Here is a 19337-nt window from a genome sequence, read left to right as displayed (position 1 = left end):
GAGAGAGAGATGGTTCTATGTTCAGCCTTACACTTTAATTTGCATCATCTTTCATAAAAATAACAAACCAGCATCCAATACTGATCCTGAGCAAGGACACACTCTCCCTATAATCCACTAAGCTAGCAGATACATGATCATTGTAGAGCTCCCAGGCCCTGCAACGCAGGCATTCTACATTAGAGTTGGTGCTGCTGATTGATTAGAGAGTCAACTGGCAATGGTTTAACCTGAGGATCACCACACCTCAGGGAAAGGAAGGAGTTTAAGAAGGAGAATGCTTCATGGCAATCTCAGCCAATATAGAATTGAACCCACATTAGTGGCATCACACTACAGTCATCCAGCCAACTGAGCTAAACCAACCCCCACTCGGTTGATCTACCTTTTCCTTAATTGACCTATTTGACCTCTTGCATCTTCCACTTTTCTACTCTGATGGGTGACCTTATAAAGGTTTATAAAATTATGAGGAGCATGGATAGGATAAATAGACAAAGTCTTTTACCTGGGTTGGGGAGTTCAGAACTAGAGGGCATAGGTTTAGGGTGAAAGGGGAAAGGTATAAAAGAGACCTTTTTCACACAGAGCAGGGTACGTGTATGGAATGAGCTGCCAGAGGAAATGGTGGAGGCTGGTACAATTGCAACATTTAAAAGGCATCTGGATGGGTATATGAATAGGAAGGGTTTGGAGGGATATGGGCCGGGTGCTGGCAGGTGGGACTAGATTGGGTTGGGATATCTGGTCGGCATGGACGAGTTGGACTGAAAGGTCTGTTTCCATGCTGTACATCTCTATGACTCTATGACTCTATGCAATTGAAGGGAGTAATATAGGAGATGAATTTGCCATCCTGAACCTTCCCACTCTAGTCTGTAAATCCTCAGTCTCCTAAATGGCTTTCAGAGGATGGAAACAGGGCATTAGATTTACTCAGCTTCCTGCAATTCATAAATTCATTTGTATCATTAATTCTACTCAATGACCCAGTGCTATCTGCCATAATTTAATTACAGAAACTTTTGAAGTCCCAGACAAAATTCCCTCCTGCAATGGCCCAGCACTGATGTGACTTCAGCTGTCATATTGCAGTTAACCAGTCATTATATTTACCAAATCATTTAATTCAGTGCTGAGTTGCGCAACATGTAATGATGGGCTTAACTGTTAAAAGCATCAAATTGCTTCTATGCAGACATTGTGTGCTTTACTGCTTTCAACTGCGAGCATTTAATTATTTTCATTTGTTGCTTGACATGGTAAATAGCTGTTTGAAATGAGGCTTGTGAATGTGATGGCACAGTGGCTCAGTGGTTAGCACTGCTGCCTCAAAGCACCGAGACCACATTTGATCCCACCCTCAGGCAACTGTCTGTGTGAAGTTTGCATATTGTCCTTCTGGGTGCTCTGGTTTCCTCTCACAGTCCAAAGTTAGGCAGATTGTGCTGATTAGGTCGATTGGCCGTGCTAAAGTGCCCATGATATTCAGGGATGAGCAGGCTAGGTGGATTAGTGATGGAAAATGTAGGATTACACAGATGGTGTGGGTCTGGCTGGGATCCTCTTTAGCTGGTAGGTATGGACTCGATAGGCTGAATGGCCTGCTCCTGCATTAGATGATTCCATGATTCGCAACAATTTTGACATAAATTCTGCAGCAAGTAAGGCTGCATAATGAGAATAACCTGATGTTTATGTGGGACAAATCTTCAGTTCCTTTGGAGATGTAAAATCCTTTACCACTGGATGTTCAGTCTCAGCACAGCTTAGATTGAGGTAGGCACTTTACTTATGATGATGCATGAGGAGAAAGTTACAGCTGCCATAGGAGAACCTAGAACCCGTCAAATTGACTGGATATGACGTGTCAAACATGCGTCAATACAAGTCAGTTGCAAAACAGCGGGAAATCAAAAGCAGCCAAGCAATACAGCAATGCAGCAAATTTCCCAGGTTCAAAGGACAGCACGGTGGCTCAGTGGTTAGCACTGCTGCCTCACAACACCAGGGTCTCAGGTTCAATTCCAGCCTCGGGCGACTGTCTGCTGTGGGTTTCCTCCGGGTGCTCCGGTTTCCTCCCACAGTCCAAAGATGTGCAGGTAAGGTGAATTGACCGTGCTAAATTCTATACTAACATAGTGTTAGGTGCATTAGTCAGAGGAAAATGGGTTTGGCTGGGTTACTCTTCGGACGGTCAGTGTGGACTTGTTGGGCTGAAGGGCCTGTTTCCACACTGTAGGGAATCTTTTAAAAAAATGACACGAGAAGAGGAAGGTGAATATCATGGTTCAGGGATGAATGGGCAATGCGAAAGAGTGTGGAGCTATTAATTTCAATCTCAGTCAGTTTAAGACTTCACTCATAAAGTTACAAAACATGAAATAAAAGAAGCTTGCAGACATGTTTTATGGGCCAAGTGCTGGCAAATGGGACCAGATTAATTTAGGATATCTGATTGGAATGGATGAATTGGACTGAAGGATCTGTTTCCATGCTGTATAGCTCTATGACTTTATTAGATTACTTTACAGTGTGGAAACAGGCCCTTTGGCCCAACAAGTCCACACTGACCCTCCAAAGAGCAACCCACCCAGATCCATTCCCCTACATTTACCCCTTCACCTAACACTATGGGTAATTTAGCATGGCCAATTCACCTAACCTGTACATTTTTGGACTGTGGGAAGAAACTGGAGCACCCAGAGGAAACCGTGTGTGCAAACTCTATACAGACTGTGAGGCAGCAATACTAATCACTGTGCCACCATACCACCCAATGATAATCACATTATCATTTCTGTGGTAATTTAGGAATCCTTTATGTATCAAAGGCACAGTCAAACAAACTCAATTCAGACACTACGAATAGTAATTTATTGTTACTTGTATTTTTGAATTTGAATTTAATTTAATTTAAATATAATGACTGGTTAACTGCAATATGACAGCTGAAGTCACATCAGTGCTGGGCCATAGCAGGAGGGAATTTTGTCTGGGACTTCAAAAGTTTCTGTAATTAAATTATGGCAGATAGCACTGGGTCATTGAGTAGAATTAATGATACAAATGAATTTATGAATTGCAGGAAGCTGAGTAAATCTAATGCCCTGTTTCCATCCTCTGAAAGCCATTTAGGAGGCTGAGGGTCTACAGACTAGAGTGAGAAGGTTCAGGATGGCAAATTCATTTAAGTTTTTCAAAAAATGCAGTGAAAAGTGTTAAAGTCACCATAGCACTGCATCTATATTAATTACAGAAGGCATCGAAATGAAAAAAATGTTAAAATGTTAAATCAAAGTCCGTCTTATTTCATTCCAAGCCTCCTGAGTTCAGGAAAAGCCGACGAAGCTGCTGCCAAAGAAGAAGACCGCCGGGCCAGAACAGTGGAATACCAGGCCAGAATGCTGGAATACCTGGCCGGAAGGATGGAATACTGGGTTGGAATGCTGGATTACCAGCTGGAATGTCAGAATATTGGGCTGGAATGATGGAATACCGGGCCGGAACGCTGGAATATCGGGCTGGAATGCTGGAATACCAGCCAGAATGGTGGAATACCAGGCCAGAAGCTGCGGTTGAAGCAGGCCGTTGCCATTAGCCATTGGAATCTCAGGCCGCAAGCCTCCACAGAATTCCAAAACCATCCCACGGACCCACCTCGTTGCCGATCCCAGGCCAGAAGATGTCACAGAAGCTGCCCAAAGGAATCCCAAGCCACCAGATACTGGGCCGACACCACCCAACCACCGCTGATTGATGGAATCCCAGGCTGTGCTGCCAAAGACAACGACTCAGACCACCACTGTACCCAGCTGCCATGGTCACAAGGAACCGCTATCACTGCCACAACAACTGCCTCCATCAAAGCTACCAAAAAAAAGGTAAGATGAATATTGATGTTACCGGCTCGAGAGATCAGAGCCGGTATCTGGCCAATTGTCCCTTGCTCCTCTGATCTCAGCCTTGGACAGCTAGGACCAACTCCCTGGAGAGTAGCCACAGGAATCACACATCCAAGGACATTGGTGTCTGACACATACCAGCCTATCTGCATTCTCATGGCCCATCTTCAATCACTTACAGAGTGTTTCTACACTTCGATGCTGCACTTTGGAATACATCAGCACGTCCTGTAGGAAAGCTGCTACAAGGACACAGAGACCAACATCCAGCTTATGGTCTGGACCAGGTTGCAGCTCAGAGATGCTCGCTTGCTTGTTCCCAATGTCACATTGCACCATGTGCCAACAGTGCATGCAACAAAGATACTGCGTGTGCAGCAAATGTACAGCCAGGGACTACTCCTCATTAAACTCAGGGAGATAACTCTGAGGCAGGGGACACTGGCACACTAGAACACACTAGGGTCATAGTCATAGAGTTATACAGCATAGAAACAGATCCCTCGATCTAACCAGTCCATGCCAAACGTAATCCCAAACTAAACTGGTCCCACCCGCCTGCTCGTGGTCCATGTTCCTCCAAACCTTTCTTATTCATGTACTTAAGTAAGTTCTTTTAAACATTGTAACTGTGTATTCATCATTCCCTCTGGAAGTTCATTCCGCATGCAAACTACCTTCTGTGTAAAGTATTTACCCCCCATGCCTTTTTAAAATTTCTCTCCTCTCGCCTTAAAAATATCCCACCAAATCTTTAAATGTTCCTGGTAAATCTCTTCTGCGCTCTCTCTAGATTAATAATATGCTTCCTATAGCAGGGTGACCAGAACTGGACACAGTATTCTAGAACAGGCCTCACCAATGTCCTGTACAAACTTAATGTTACTTTGCAGCTTCTTTACTCAAAGGAAGCCAAGGGCAAGCTCTGATATCCGTCCAGGTGCTTGGCAATGGTCAAACACTCAAGGGGTCAGGTCAGGGAGTCTGCTGTCCAGAGAATGGCCACAGCCATCACTGGTCCATGTAACCAGTCCATGGAGATATGGGAACACAAGTGAGGAGCTGCACAGATCTCAGCCAGGGGTCTGGCCATTCATTGTTTAAGGCTGTCTGACTAACTCTGTCAAAGGGGAGGGGTCAGTCCTGCATTTCTATTCATTAAATATCAACAGGGATTATCAGGGTCCACTGCTCATGGAGAGAAGCCAGTGTATTTACGTGTGGGTATTGAAGGCAGAGTGCTGGGATGCAGAGGGGATTGAGGTGGTGTGGTGGCAATGTTAGTCCAGAATCTCTGGCTAACACAGTGGGGACTTGGTTTTGAACCTCATCATGACACATGGGGAAATTTGAATTCAAGAAAAACCAAGCCTAATGATGACTATGCAACCACTGTTAATTGTAATAAAAATTCATCTGGTTTGCTAATGTCCCTTAGGGGATGAAATCTGCTGTCCTCACCTGGTTTATTTGTGATCCAGACTCACAGAACAGAGAACAGTACAGCGCTGGAACAGAGCTGAAAAATGTGTTGCTGGAAAAGCGCAGCAGGTCAGGCAGCATCCAAGGAACAGGAGAGTCAATGTTTCGGGCATAAGCATCACATTCCTGATGAAGGGTTTATGCCTGAAATGTCAACTCTCCTACTCTTCGGATGCTGCCTGACCTGCTGTGCCTTTCCAGTGCCACACTTTTCAGCTCTGACTCTCGAGCATCTGCAGTCCCCACTTTCTCCAAGCTACTTTAAACCATCCATGTTTTACTAGGCTGTTAGCTGTAAAATGATCACAAATAATTTTCATTTTCCAATTGAGTGTCCAACTTGTGTGATGATAGTCCTATTCTTTAAATCATGGGCCTCTCATGCTGACTTGGCATTGGGGAAGGGCCCCTGCAATATCTCCATCCCCATTCCCTCCTCAGGAACCTTACAACGTTTCTCTATTCATCCGTCATGCTACCCTGGCTGGCTATTTTCTCAGAACACCTTCCGCTATTCTGTCGCAATTTCACTGGAGGCACGACACAACTGAGATTTCTAAAACACTCTGACAAAGTTATACCAACAAAGAAGGTAAGAAAATTCCTGACAGTAATAACAGTTGTAATTATATCACTGACACTTGTAAAGATACAGGCAGTGAGTGTGCTTTAATGATGAATAATTAATAACAATGAATAACAGTTTTATACTCTATAATCAAGAGAATTAATAAACATTCAAACCAAACAAGTGAAAACCTTTTAACCGCAGAATGTGTATAAAATCTCTGTCTTTGGTTTAGCATCTCATTTTCTCTTTGTTTCATTTCATACTGGACTGCAGGGCACAGAATGCTAAACAGTTATCCTTTCTGAAATGTGGAGAAAATAACATCAGCAGAAAGTGTTTTTAACTAAATCTCTGGGCAGCAATATCACAGTTTGCATTCTGCTCAATGTTCCATTTCAAGCAGATGCAAGATTTTCTTAGGGAGGGTAGGGTTTGTACAACAATTGGTATGTCTGGACTATCATTTGGCCAATGGGGGAAGGTGATGTCAACCCTCTCCCTGAAGAATCAAAAGTCAGCAACCTTCACATTGAACTTGTCCATCCGTGAGTTAATTTTAAATTTGAGGTCTTTTCTTTGTTAAGCAAAGATATTAAAGGATATGGGTCAGAGGCAGTTATATGGACAAGTTATGTGTAAAGATTTGTAGCTTGGGTGCCAGTTGTCATAGTTGTGGGTATGTTCATTGAGCTGGAAAGTTGATTTGAAGATGTCACCTAGACAGGGGACAAAACATCTGGAGATCAACTTCCCAACTCGGTAAACATACCTGCAACCACAGCAGTTACATGGAGTTCGGCCATAGGTCAGCCATTGAATGATGGAACAGGCTTGAGGGATGGAATGGCTGACTCCTGCTCCTATGTGCCTCTATGTGTACCGGAATGACAGACTGACTTCCTGCAACATGAATATGAAGGGCCACCACACCTCCCCAGAACCCATGGCTTCAAAGAATTCAGTAAAAAATAAATCACACTATAGGTAATAGTCCAACAGGTTTATTTGTAAGAACTCGATGGTCGCTATGATGTGGAGATGTTGGTGTTGGACTGGGGGTGGGCAAAGTTAACCTGATGTTGTGTGATTTTTAATTTTGTTCCCCCAGTCCAACTCTGGCATCTCCACATCAAAAAATTCACACACAGAAGTAATGATTCAAAAATGTTTATCTCTGCATTATAAATCACATAACATTCAATGACAAAGCAGCTTGCTTTCAAAGCAGAGTTTTTGCCGAAGTGTTCCCTTGGTTTCTCAGCTGTGAGGAGAAATCGTGGTCACGGGGTCTAAATTTTATTTACACATAATTTGTGTTGCAGCCAGTGGTAAAGGCAATTACAAGCTCCGTGGTAGCATGAAATGGATGGCCCCTTCAATGCATATACTTACAGACCTTGAAATTATTATAAATATTAGCGTATAAATGGAAATAAATGGGTTACTGCTTTTGTCGCAATAACAGATGAAGGAATTTCCTTTATATCGAATGTAATTTCTCATTTGTCGCACATAATTTCAAGGGCATAGCCTTTCATGTCTGTTAGTTTGACTTCTCATGGTTATGTTCCTTTCTTTGGTTCTCAATATGTGATACACTTCTACTGACAATAAGCCTATTGTCAGCCCACTGCCAATTCTGTTCGGTAGCCTGTGACTTAAAAATGTACTTGCATTTCACAGAATGACAATTGATCCTATCTTCTTCCCTATCATATGGTTAGATTTTGAATTGCTGGAAGTTTGGAGGCCCAATAACTGTGCAGTTTGATAGTTGCAGTCCCAAAGGTCTACTCTGGATCCCACTGTCTCAGGCTATCCAAAATTTTCTTTAGGCTGGGTATGGGGTAAAAATGTGAAACCTACTCACTCTACTTCAATGGCCCATTAAACTCCTTTAGTAGTTTGTTAACAGTCCTGGGAGTGGTGGGAAGTTGAGTTTTATGAAAAGGGGAAATTGAATTTCAGTACTGTTGAAAAAGGCAATCTGTTTTCAGTAGCACTCAGGTTTTAGATTCATAGAGTCCTACAGCATGGAGAACAGGCCCTTCTATCCCAAACTGGCTGACCAAAATGTCCATCCACGCTAACCCCATTTCCCTGCACTTGGCCCATATCCTTCTAATCCTTCCTATCCAGGTATTTGTCCTAATGCCTTTGAAATGTTGTTCATGTACCCACCTCAACCACTTCTGCTGGCAGTTCACCCCATATGCGTACTAACATCTGTATAAAAACATTGCCCCTCAGGTTCCCTTTTATTCTTTCCCCTCTAACCTTAAACTAATGCCCTCGAGTCCTTGATTCCCCAACCCTGGAAAAGGTACTGAGTGCATTCACCCTGTCCATGCTGCTCATGATCATATACACCTCTATGTATATGCCCCCTCAGTCTCCTATGGTCTAAAGAAAAATGTCCAACCTGTCCCTATAACTCAGACCATTGAGTGAGTCCAGGCAACGTTTTTGTAAATTTCTTCTGCATTCTTTTCAGTTTAATAACATCCTTCCTATAACAAGGTGACCAAAATTGAACACAATACTCCAAGTGTGGCCTCACCAACGTCCCAGCTTCTATACTCAGTGCCCTGACTGATGAAGACCAGTTTTTCAAAAGCCTTCTTCACTACCCTGTCTACCTGTGACTCCACTTTCAAAGAACTGTGAACCCGCACTCCAAGGTCCCTCTGTTCCACCATACTCCTAAAGGCCCTACCATTCACCATGAAACTCCTACCTTTATTTGACTTTCTAAACTGCAAGACCTCACATTTATCTATATTAAACTCCATTTGCCATTTCTCAGCCCACTTCCCCAGATGATCAACGTCTTGCTGCAATTTCTGACAACCTTCCTCACTGTCCACCTATTTTTGATTAGATTTCCTACAGTATGGAAACAGGCCCTTCGGTCCAACAAATCCACACTAACCCTCCAAAGAGTAACCCGCCCAGACTCATTCCCCTATCATGTATTTACCCTGACTAATGCACCTAACACTATAGGCAGTTTATCATGGCCAACTCACCTGACCTGCATATTTTTGAATTGTGGGAAGAAACCCACACAGACACAGGGAGAATGTGGATTAGAGTGGTGCTGGAAAAGCACAGCAGCTCAAGCTTTTGCCTGAAATGTCAATTTTCCTGTTCCTTGGATGCTGCCTGACCTGCTGTGTTTTTCCAGCACCACTCCAATCTTGACTCTGATCTCCAGCATCTGCAGTCCTCACTTTTGCCACAGGGAGAATGTGCAAACTCCAGACAGACAGTCACCCGAGGCAGGAATCAAACCCAGGCCCCTGGCGTTGTGAGGCTGCTATGCTAACCATTGAGCCACTGTGCCGCCCTAGGTTTAGTGTCATCACCAAACCTACAATCTTATCTTGTACATTCTCATCCAAATCATTGATGTAGACAAAATCAGTAAAGGCAGGAGAGTCTGTGTATACATTCATCAGATTCAGTGTTGGAATACCTGAAAGCTCGCTTTTATGGGTCAGAAGGTGTCTATACATGGATGGTGTTGTTGAGATATGAGCAAAGCCTTCATTCTGACCGCAAGGCCACTTGTATTTGAGTTAACACTGCTGACCCTCTGAAAAACTGCTCGATCTCATTGGCAAGTAAACAACATGCACCATCTCTACAAGATATACCCAGTGCTAATTGGTTGGAAAGCTCACTTATTGCATAATCAAGGCATGAACATTTGAAAGGTATTGGGGAATGCAGCTGAGGTGTACCATCATCACCTGCAATTTAACTGGGCATCGGGGGGCGGGGGGGGTTCTGGCCTTGCCTTGAAATTCTAACTTTTGGGATAGTATAGGATGGAAGAAGGCCACAAAGCCTTCAAAGTTGACTCAGCAAAATAAGAGCTCATGACATAGGGGTAACATATTAAGAGCGGTAGAGATTGGGTTAGCTGACAGGAAACTGACAGTAGGCAAAAATATGTATGGGAGAGTGTGACAAGAGGGATCAATACTGGTGCCCCGACTGATTACAATTTATAGCAATGATTTGAATGAAGAAACCCAATATTTGATTATGAGGTTTCCCCATGACACGAATGTAGGTAGGAAAGATATTTGGGCAGAGGAGTCTGTAAAGGGATATAAGTGGATTAATTGAGTAGGGCATGGCTGCAATAGCATGTAATGCAGAGCAAAAGTGAATTTGTTCACTTCAGTAGGAAGCATAGAAAGCAGCAGATTATTTCAATTTTGAGAGATTGCAGAACTCAGAGATAAAGAAATACCTGGGTATGCCAGGACATGAATTACCAAAAGGTTAGCATACAGGCACTGAAAGTGATTAAGAACTCAAATGGGATGTTATCATGTATGGAGAAGATGGTTTTTAAAACTAGGGATGGCTTGCCACAATTAATTGGTTTAATCACATCTGAAGTTTTAAGGATTGGTATAAGTATTTCACTTAACTGACACTTGGCATATATTATAGGGGAAGGTAGCACAATTAGATCTGTCTCTATTTGAGTTTAAAAGAATGAGAGATGATTTAATTGAAACATTGATGGGTTTGATAGGGTGGATAGTGAAAAAATCTTTCTCCTTGTGGGAGAGACTAGAATAAGGGACTGGATTTCCTCATTTGCAGTTAAACTGTGGTGACAAGGTGTCCAATCCATTATGGCTGAGGTAAATTTTCTTGCACAATCGTGTACTTTTCACCTTAGTCATTATTCAAGCAAGATGGTGGGTGCAGTTCTCAGGTAATCTCATGGCAAGCCCAGTTGGAAGAGCTCGCCAATGCTGGGACCTTCCTATTTCCACATCTCTGGCATTATATTTAATGTGCAACTTCTCACCACCTCAGATGCTATCAGACAGAAACCGCGTCTCACACCATGGTGTTACTAAGAAGATATTCTTAGCAGAAAAACAAAGGTAGGCAGCTGCTTCTGGGACAGAGTTCCAGTGAACAGGGTGAGGGTGAGAAGGCCGATCTTTTTCCTTGCATGTGGAATGCCCCAGAATGCCACAGGAGGGCAGCTGCACGTGTCTCTCATCAATGGATTGATTACAATCATCAGTATCATATGTACAATGTCCACTGATCTTCACAAACTGTTAACTCTTCCTTCCCTCTGTGCTTCCTACTCAATCATTCACTAGGAGCACCTCACAACTGCTCCTGCTCCTGTACCATCACAAACAGCTCACCCCACCCCCATCCATCACACTCAGGTCCTCCATTTGTCCCAAAAACTGCCCCACAACTGATCTGAAAATTTTCAGACAAGTGCAGGACAGTTTGGATGCCACTCTGCTCAGTTACCACAGGAGAAAAGGGTCAGGTTGCCCAGAGGAGAGAAGAACTGCTCATGTGGTAAAGGAGAGACACCAATGGACAACCAACGCAGCAAACTTCATTGTGATGGGCTGGTCTTTCATTCGAGCCAGCGCTAACTCACTTTCTTTTCTTTTTGGACAAGCTTTTGCTCCTCATTTCCATTTAATTTCTCCTCTTCTCTTGTGGAGATGTTAGTGACAAACAAAAAGCAGCTAGAGGCCTGGTCCACAGCCTTCAGCTTCACCGCCACCTCTGAGGAGGAAGCCAAGGAGGAGTCCTTGGAGGAAGTCAGTCATTTGCATGCTCCAACAACCATAAAATGTCACCTCGGTGGGTAATCATTCTACATTAGACTCAGGAGCACAAATTGATGAGCACATCTCTGCTACAGGCTTCTCATGTGAGGAGTGGTTGAGGACTCTGGGTCTGTACTTTAAGAGGTTTAGAAGGATGAGGAGGAACTGAGGAATTGAGAGGCCTGGATAGAGTGGACATGGAGAAGATGTTTCCACTAGTCAGAGAGGCTAGGACCTGAGGGAACAGCCTCAAAGTGAAAAGATAACCTTTAGAACTGAGATTAGGAGGCATTCCTTTCGTCAGAGAGTGGTGAACTTGTGGTACGCAAGTGAAGGCCAAGTCACTGAGTGCAATTAAGACAGAGACCTTTAGGTTCTTAGTTAGTAAGGGGATTGAGAGTTACAGGGAGATGGGGTTGGGAATCATATCAACCATGATCAAATGGCTGAGTAGATTTGCTGAGCCAAATGGCCTAATTCTGCACCTACGTCTCATGGCCATTTGGTCTACATCTCTACAATCAGTGAGAAAGAGATGCCTCAGGAGGTCTCTTACACTCAGAGGACTGCTGGAGCCCAGACCCCTATTCAACCCCAGGTAGAATGTAGGCACCTGTTATAAATATAAATGTTTAGTTTCTGCTGGATAAGTTCATGGACTTGTATTCCATTTCTGTTGCCGTTCGCTGTAAGCAATTAACAGCAAAGTGAGAGGGTGGGGGTGTTGGACCTTGAGCTCACTCCTCTCGTGCCCATTCCTCTCCGGGAGACAGAGTGGTGCCAGGAGGCAGCCACAGGGAGGAAACGTTACACAGAGCCCCAGGAACATCTACCCAGGACACTCTGGAGCAGCCCGCTCCCTCCATCTCCCCTCAGCACCCCTCCTTCCCAACACCTCCTCCGCCATGATCCCAGCGCCTGCAGCAGTTCAGTGTGAGGATGGCGGGCAGGAGAATCTCAGTATGCCTAGGCACTCCCGACCTAAATGCACCAGGGTGCGACCACCCACGTCATCCAATGCTCAACATAACACAAGTTCCCTCCAGCCCCCTCCTGAATGGGTCAGGCAATCATCCTGACAGAGAGGAAGAAAACATAGGGAGGTATTAAATGGGTGCTCCATCATTGTAAGGAACCTATTACCTTTGACAATCTATTTTCCTCCTGCACTGTTATGGTGTAATTTTCGCTGTCAGATCTGGTTAAGTCACACTCATGTGAGAAATAGCAGCCTCTTCAGACATCTCAAGGATGAAAAAAGTTTCTATGTTCACATCTCATAAGCTACTTGACTGCAGATATCAGGGATATTGAGCCATGACACTGAGAACTACAGCTGAAGAGTTGCACTTTAATCTGTACAATAATTAAGCTCAACACAGAGAAGTGTGCTAAGAAATGTGCTAAGACCAAACCTGCACACATCATTCCACACTTACAGACAACTTATGAGTGAGACTACAGAATCAGTAAGGATTCCCCATAGCTCTTGAGAAGAATGTTCATTCTATGAACTTTTCAAAGGGACACAATGATATTCAAAGCTGGGAGATGTACAATGACAAACAAAACAGAAATTTTGGAAAAATACAGCTGGTCTGGCAGCATGTGCAGAGAGAAAGTCGAGTTAACAATTCGGATCACAGAGACCCTTCTTCACAATGGGTGTACAGATGATTTACGTGCCGCTCACATCCACTGCTCCTCATATCATATTGACCTACTGCCTCTCCCGGGTTCAATGCTGTCCTACAAGGCAACTTCTCGGTCTCCCCATATGGAGACATTGTAGGATTACTGAGGATGGGACAATCAAAAAGAGATCCCTCAAGATTTCTTTCAACCTGCTGGCTTTCATGAGAGACTTCGCCATACATCACTCAGATGTCATATCCCAATGGATGCTGTAGGAGGTACACAATGTTGCTGCCATTTGATGTTACTGCACTGTTTCTCTGTTGTTTTGTTCTCCTTACCACTCATTTAGCGCAGGTGATGCGCAGATATTTCAAGGTGAGACCACCCAACAATGTCGAACACACAATCATATGGATAACAAGACATTTGTGAAAGGTCAAGAATTAAAAATACCAAGTTCCACATGTCCTTTGCCTTATGAAGGGGTTCCTTTCCAGATTGGCAACAGAATAATCAAAGATTAAACAAAGTTGGAACCCATCTCATTCATCCCTGCGACAGACGATTCTCAGGTTGACTTTAGTCTCTCGGTTTCTTTGCTCTGTCATGCTCTCTGGGCAGCTCTCCTATTATTGTCCTGATCCTCAGAAGATTGTTATCATCTGCATCCACACCAATTCCATACCCTCACTCGGTCAGCTCCCATTGTGAAAGACTCAGCATGACACAATGATGCAGCATACCCTTCACTGGGCTAACACTCCAAGGCCATTACAGTACACTCCTGATGAAGGGCTTTTGCCTGAAATAGCGATTTTCCTGTTCCATGGATGCTGCCTGATCCACTGTGGTTTTCCAGCACCACATTCTTGACTCTAACCTCCAGCATCCGCAGTACTCACTTTCACCCATTACAGTACAGTGAAGGCAGTGGAGCCTTATCTTTTGAGGGGGTAGTGGTGTGGCAATGTTATTGGGCTAGTAATACAGAGCCCCAGGTTAATAATCTGAGGATCTGCGTCCAAACCACAGCAGAAGGTGTAAATTGAGTTGAATTAAATTGGGAATTATAAACTAGTCCAATAACAACCTAGTAATCAGTACCAAATGTCATCAAAACTCATTTCTAATGTCTTTTAGGAAGAGATTTGCTGACATAACCTAGTCTGTATGTGATTCCACGCCAACAGCAATGTGGCTGACAATCCTCAAATGGCCTAGAGAACCAATCAACTCAAAGGCAACTCGGGGTGGGCAGTGAATAGGAGCAACAGTAACTAGGGGTGGGCAGCAAATAGAAACAAGGGCAATTAGGGGTGGGCAGTGAATAGAAACAAGGGCAACTAGGAATGGACAGTGAATAGAAACAAGGGCAACTAGGGATGGACAGTGAATAGAAACAACGGTAACTAGGGGTGGGCAGCAAATAGAAACAAGGGCAACTAGGGATGGACAGTGAATAGAAACAAGGGCAACTAGGGATGGCCAGTGAATATAAACAAGGGCAACTAGGGGTGGGCAGCGAATAGAAACAAGGGCAACTAGGGGTGGGCAGCGAATAGAAACAAGGGCAACTAGGGATGGGCAGTGAATAGAAACAAGGGCAACTAGGGATGGGCAGTGAATATAAACAAGGGCAACTAGGGGTGGGCAGCAGAGGAGACAAAGGCCTTATGATATTATTTCTAGTTAATCCAGAGATAATGAGGTAGCTGTGGAGTCATTGAGTTTGAAATAGATGCCCATGTTGAGTTGGTTGCCAGAGATGGAGATGTAGTGGTCCAGGAAGGGGAGGGAGGTGTCGGAGATGGTCCAGGTGAATTTGAGGTCAGGGTAGAATGTGTTAGTGAAATGGATGAACTATTCAAGCTTCACATGAGAATATGAGGTGGCACCAATACTGTCATCAATGTAGCGGAGGAAAAGGTGCGGGATGGTGCCAGTGTGGTTGTGGAAGTGGGACTATTCCACTTATGAAAAGGCAGGCACAACTGGGTCCCATGTGGGTACCCATGGCCACCACTCCGGTCTGTCGGAAGTGGGAGGATTCGAAAGAGAAGTTTTTTTGGGTGACGACTAGTTCCGCCAATTGAATGAGAGCATTGGTGGAGAGGTACTGATTGGATGATGATGAGGTGATGGGGACTGGGGAATCGGAGGTCATAGAGGAGTTGGAGGACATGAGTGGTGTCTCAAATGTATGGTCAGGAGAGGTTGGGTCATGGTCAAGGGTACAGTAGGAGGTGCTGGTGCGTTGGCATTTGGCTTTGGTGAGGTTGAGATTGGTGCATCATACTACTACTGCATCCCACCCCACCCCACCTTGTCAGCTGGTTTGATGGTGAGGTTGGTGTTGAACCGGATGGAGCTGAGGGATATGCGAGGGTGAGAGGTTGCAGTGGGTGAGGTGGGGGGATGTAGAGAGATTGAGACAGTTAATGTCACAATGTCAGCTGGAGATGACGAGGTCAAGGGAGGATAAGAGGCCAAGTTGGTATGTCCAACAAGATGGAGTTTGTTGGTGACATGAGAAGGAGTCTTCAGAATGTGGGTGGGAGTCATGATTAAAAAAGTAGGTATGGAGGCAGAGGTGATGGAAAAAGATGCCCAAAATGTCGACTCTCTTGCTCCTCAAATGCTGCTTGACCTGCTGTGCCTTTTCCAGTGCCATACTTTATTAACTCTGACTCTCCAGCATCTACACCTCCTCCCACTTCTATTCCTGCAACAACTCGATCCCTTATTCTCAATGCCTCCATCTCTGCCATACCTACTCCCAGGGTGAGAGATTCCACTCTAGGATATCCCAAATGTCTTCCTACTTTGAGGACTGTAATCTCCCCTCCCCTGTGAGCAACAAAGTCCTCAATTGTATCTCCTCCATTTCCCACATGTCCACTCTCAAATCCCACCCTACTCCCCAGGTCCTCATATCCTACTTCAAATCCAACGCATCATCCTCTGTCATTTTCGCCACCTACAGTCAGACTCCACCATCAAAAATATATTTCCCTCCCCACCCTTATCTGCGTTCCGCAGAGACTATTCCCTCTGTGACTGCCTCGTTAGGGCAACATTTCCCACCAATCCCCTTTCCACACCTGGAGCTTCCATTGCTGTTGAAAGAAGTACATAACCTGCCCCCACATCTCCCCCCCGACCCCTCACCTCCATCCAAGGCCCCACAGGATCAGTCCAAATCCGGTAGAAATTTACTTGCATATCCTCAAACCTCATTTACTGCATCCGGTGCTCTCGATGTGGTCTCTTCTACATCAGAGAGACTAAGCACAGACTCGCAGAATGGTTCAGGCCACATCTCAGGTCCATAACCATCAACCAACCACATGTTCCTGTGGCTATCCATTTCAACTCCATCTCACACTCCACCCATGATATGTCCATTCTAGGCCTCCTCCATTGCCTGAACCGAAGGAGGAACACCTCATCTTTCACCTCAGGACCCCACAACCTCACAGTGCCACTGAATGCACCAGTGTCCAAGTCTCCCCTGCCCCCACCCCATCCCAGATCTAATTCTCTAATTCGGCATCACCCTGTTGACGTGATATACCAGTCCATCTTCCTTCCAACCCATCCGCTCCACACTTCCCACCAACCTATCACAATCACCTCTTACCTGCACCCACTATCACCATCCCAACTACCTTTCCCCTAGCCCCACCTGAAGCAGGGTTGTCCCCGAAACCTCGACTCTTTTGCTCCTGAGATGCTGCCTGACCTGCTATGCCTTTGCCACTGCCACACTTTATCGACTCTGTTAATCCAGAGTCCCAGGTAGTGTTCTGGAAACTCAGGTTCAAATCCCGCCATGGCAGAGGTTGGAATTTGAATCCAATATAAATCTGGGATTAAGAGTTTAATAATGACCATGAAACCATTGTAGATTGTCAGAAAAAAAACATCTGGTTCACTAATTTTAGAATCTTAACAGTGCAGAAAGAGATGATTCAGCCCATCAGAGCCACTCCCTCTATTCCTCTAACTCTTCATTGCACATGGATAATTCACCTAACCTGCACACACTTGGACTGTGGGAAGAAACTGGAGCACCTGGAGGATACTCACACAGACACGGGGAGAATGTACAAACTCCACACAGCCACCTGAGGCTGGAATATAATCTGGGTCCCCGGTGCCGTGAGGCAGCAGTGCTAACCACTGAGTCACCATGCCACCGAATGTCCTTTAGGGAAACAGCTGTCCTTATCTGTTTTGGTCTACACATGACTCCAGATCCACGGCAATGTGATCGGCACTTAACTGTCCTCTGGGTAATTAAGGATGAGCAATAAATGCTGGCCTAGCCAGTGATAACCTCATCCTGAGAATAAATTTTTTAAATGGCATTAGCTGTAGCACCCACATATTATGCAGGACCTTGAAAAAGGACTAGGTGCAGAGCTGGGCTGAGAAGTGGCAGATGGAATTCAACCTGGAAAAATGTGAAGTGATTCACTTTGGAAGGTCAAATTTTGAATGCAGATTACAGGGTTAAAGGCAGGATTCTTGGCAGTTTGGAGGAGCAGAGGGATCTTGGAGTCCATATCCATAGATCCCTCAAAGTTGCCATCTAAATTGATAGGATTGTTAAGAAGGTGTATGGTATGGTGGCTTTCATTAGCAGGGGGATTGAGTCTAAGAGCTGTGAGGTTATGCTACAGATCTAAAAAGCCCTGGTCAGACCAAACTTGGAATATTGTGTTCAGTTCTGATCGCCTCATTATAGGAAGGATATGGAAGCTTTAGAGAGAGTGCAGAGGCGATTTACCAGGATGCTACCTGGACTGGAGGGCATGTCTTATGAAGAAAGGTTGAGGGAGCCTGGGTTTTTCTCATTGGAGTGAAGAAGGATGAGAGGTGTTTAATAGAGGTGTACAAGATGATAACAGGCTTAGAGTGGTTAGCCAGAGACTTTTTCCCAGGACACAAATGGCTATCACAAGGGGACATAATTATAAGATGATTCTAGGAAGGTTTAGGGGAGATGTTAGAAATAGGTCCTTTACACACAGAGTGCTGAGTGCGTGGAATGCACTGCCAGCAGCGGTAGTAAAGTCTGATACATTAGGGACATTCAAGCTATTCTTGGATAGGACATGGACGTTAGTAAGATGAAAGGTATTGGAGAGGAAGTGGGTACTGTATACGCTGGAGATTAGAGTCAAAATTAGAATAGTGCTGAAAAGCACAGCAGGTCAGGTAGCATCCAAGGAGCAGGAAAATTGACATTTTGGGCAAAAGCCCTTTATCAGGAAGAGCTTTTGATGAAGGGCTTTTGCCTGGAACGTCGATTTTCCTGCTCCTCGGATGCTACCTGACCTGCTGTGTTTTTCCAACACCACTGTAATCTTGACTGAAAGTTATTGAGGTTAGTTTGATCTTAGAGTAAGATAAAAGGTCGGCACAACATCAAGGGCTGAAGGGCCTGTACTGTACTGTTCAATGTTCCATGTTCTATGACTCTTCCCTTTGACTTTCAGACATGGTGATTTGCCTGAAGCACATGCAGTGTGTCTGCCACATGTGACATGTCCAGGACATACCTGTTCAGTGCTGCACACCATCACAAGGCTACCTGCCTTTCCCTTTCTGTTCAACACAAAGCTAAATAACAAAGGCTGACAGCTTGTAACTGGGTGCTCCAGACCATGTACATTAACAAATCAATGTCCCCCATACAGAGGCTAAAAGCCTCCACGTATGCACATAAGTCAGTGAGCGGTAACAAAGAGCTATCGGATGCATGTGTATGTTTCAGTGCAAAAGCATCTTGTGTAAATGCATTAGTTGTGTGGCTGTCCTCATGCACAAAATAACTTGGCAGAAGCATGCAAATCCTGGATATCTGTCTGCTCCAAAGTAGACAGCTTCAGACCTGAGGTGGTGGGGGGGTTGATCTGAGAGCAGGTATGGTGATGTCATGAGGCTGGTGGTTTGAAGCTGTGTAGATGAAGGATCAAAGAGGATTGTGGTCTTGGACAACGTACGGACAATGTGCAGAAGAGGCTTTCTGTGATGGCCAGAACAGGCATTCTGTCTGTTTTACCTGTTGTGTTTGTTGCTCTGTCCAGTTTCTCACTGGAGGCGAAAAGGACAAAT

Source organism: Chiloscyllium plagiosum, chromosome 1 (assembly GCF_004010195.1).
Source record: "Chiloscyllium plagiosum isolate BGI_BamShark_2017 chromosome 1, ASM401019v2, whole genome shotgun sequence".
Lineage (NCBI taxonomy): Eukaryota > Metazoa > Chordata > Chondrichthyes > Orectolobiformes > Hemiscylliidae > Chiloscyllium > Chiloscyllium plagiosum.
Note: the sequence above shows the minus strand (reverse complement) of the source record.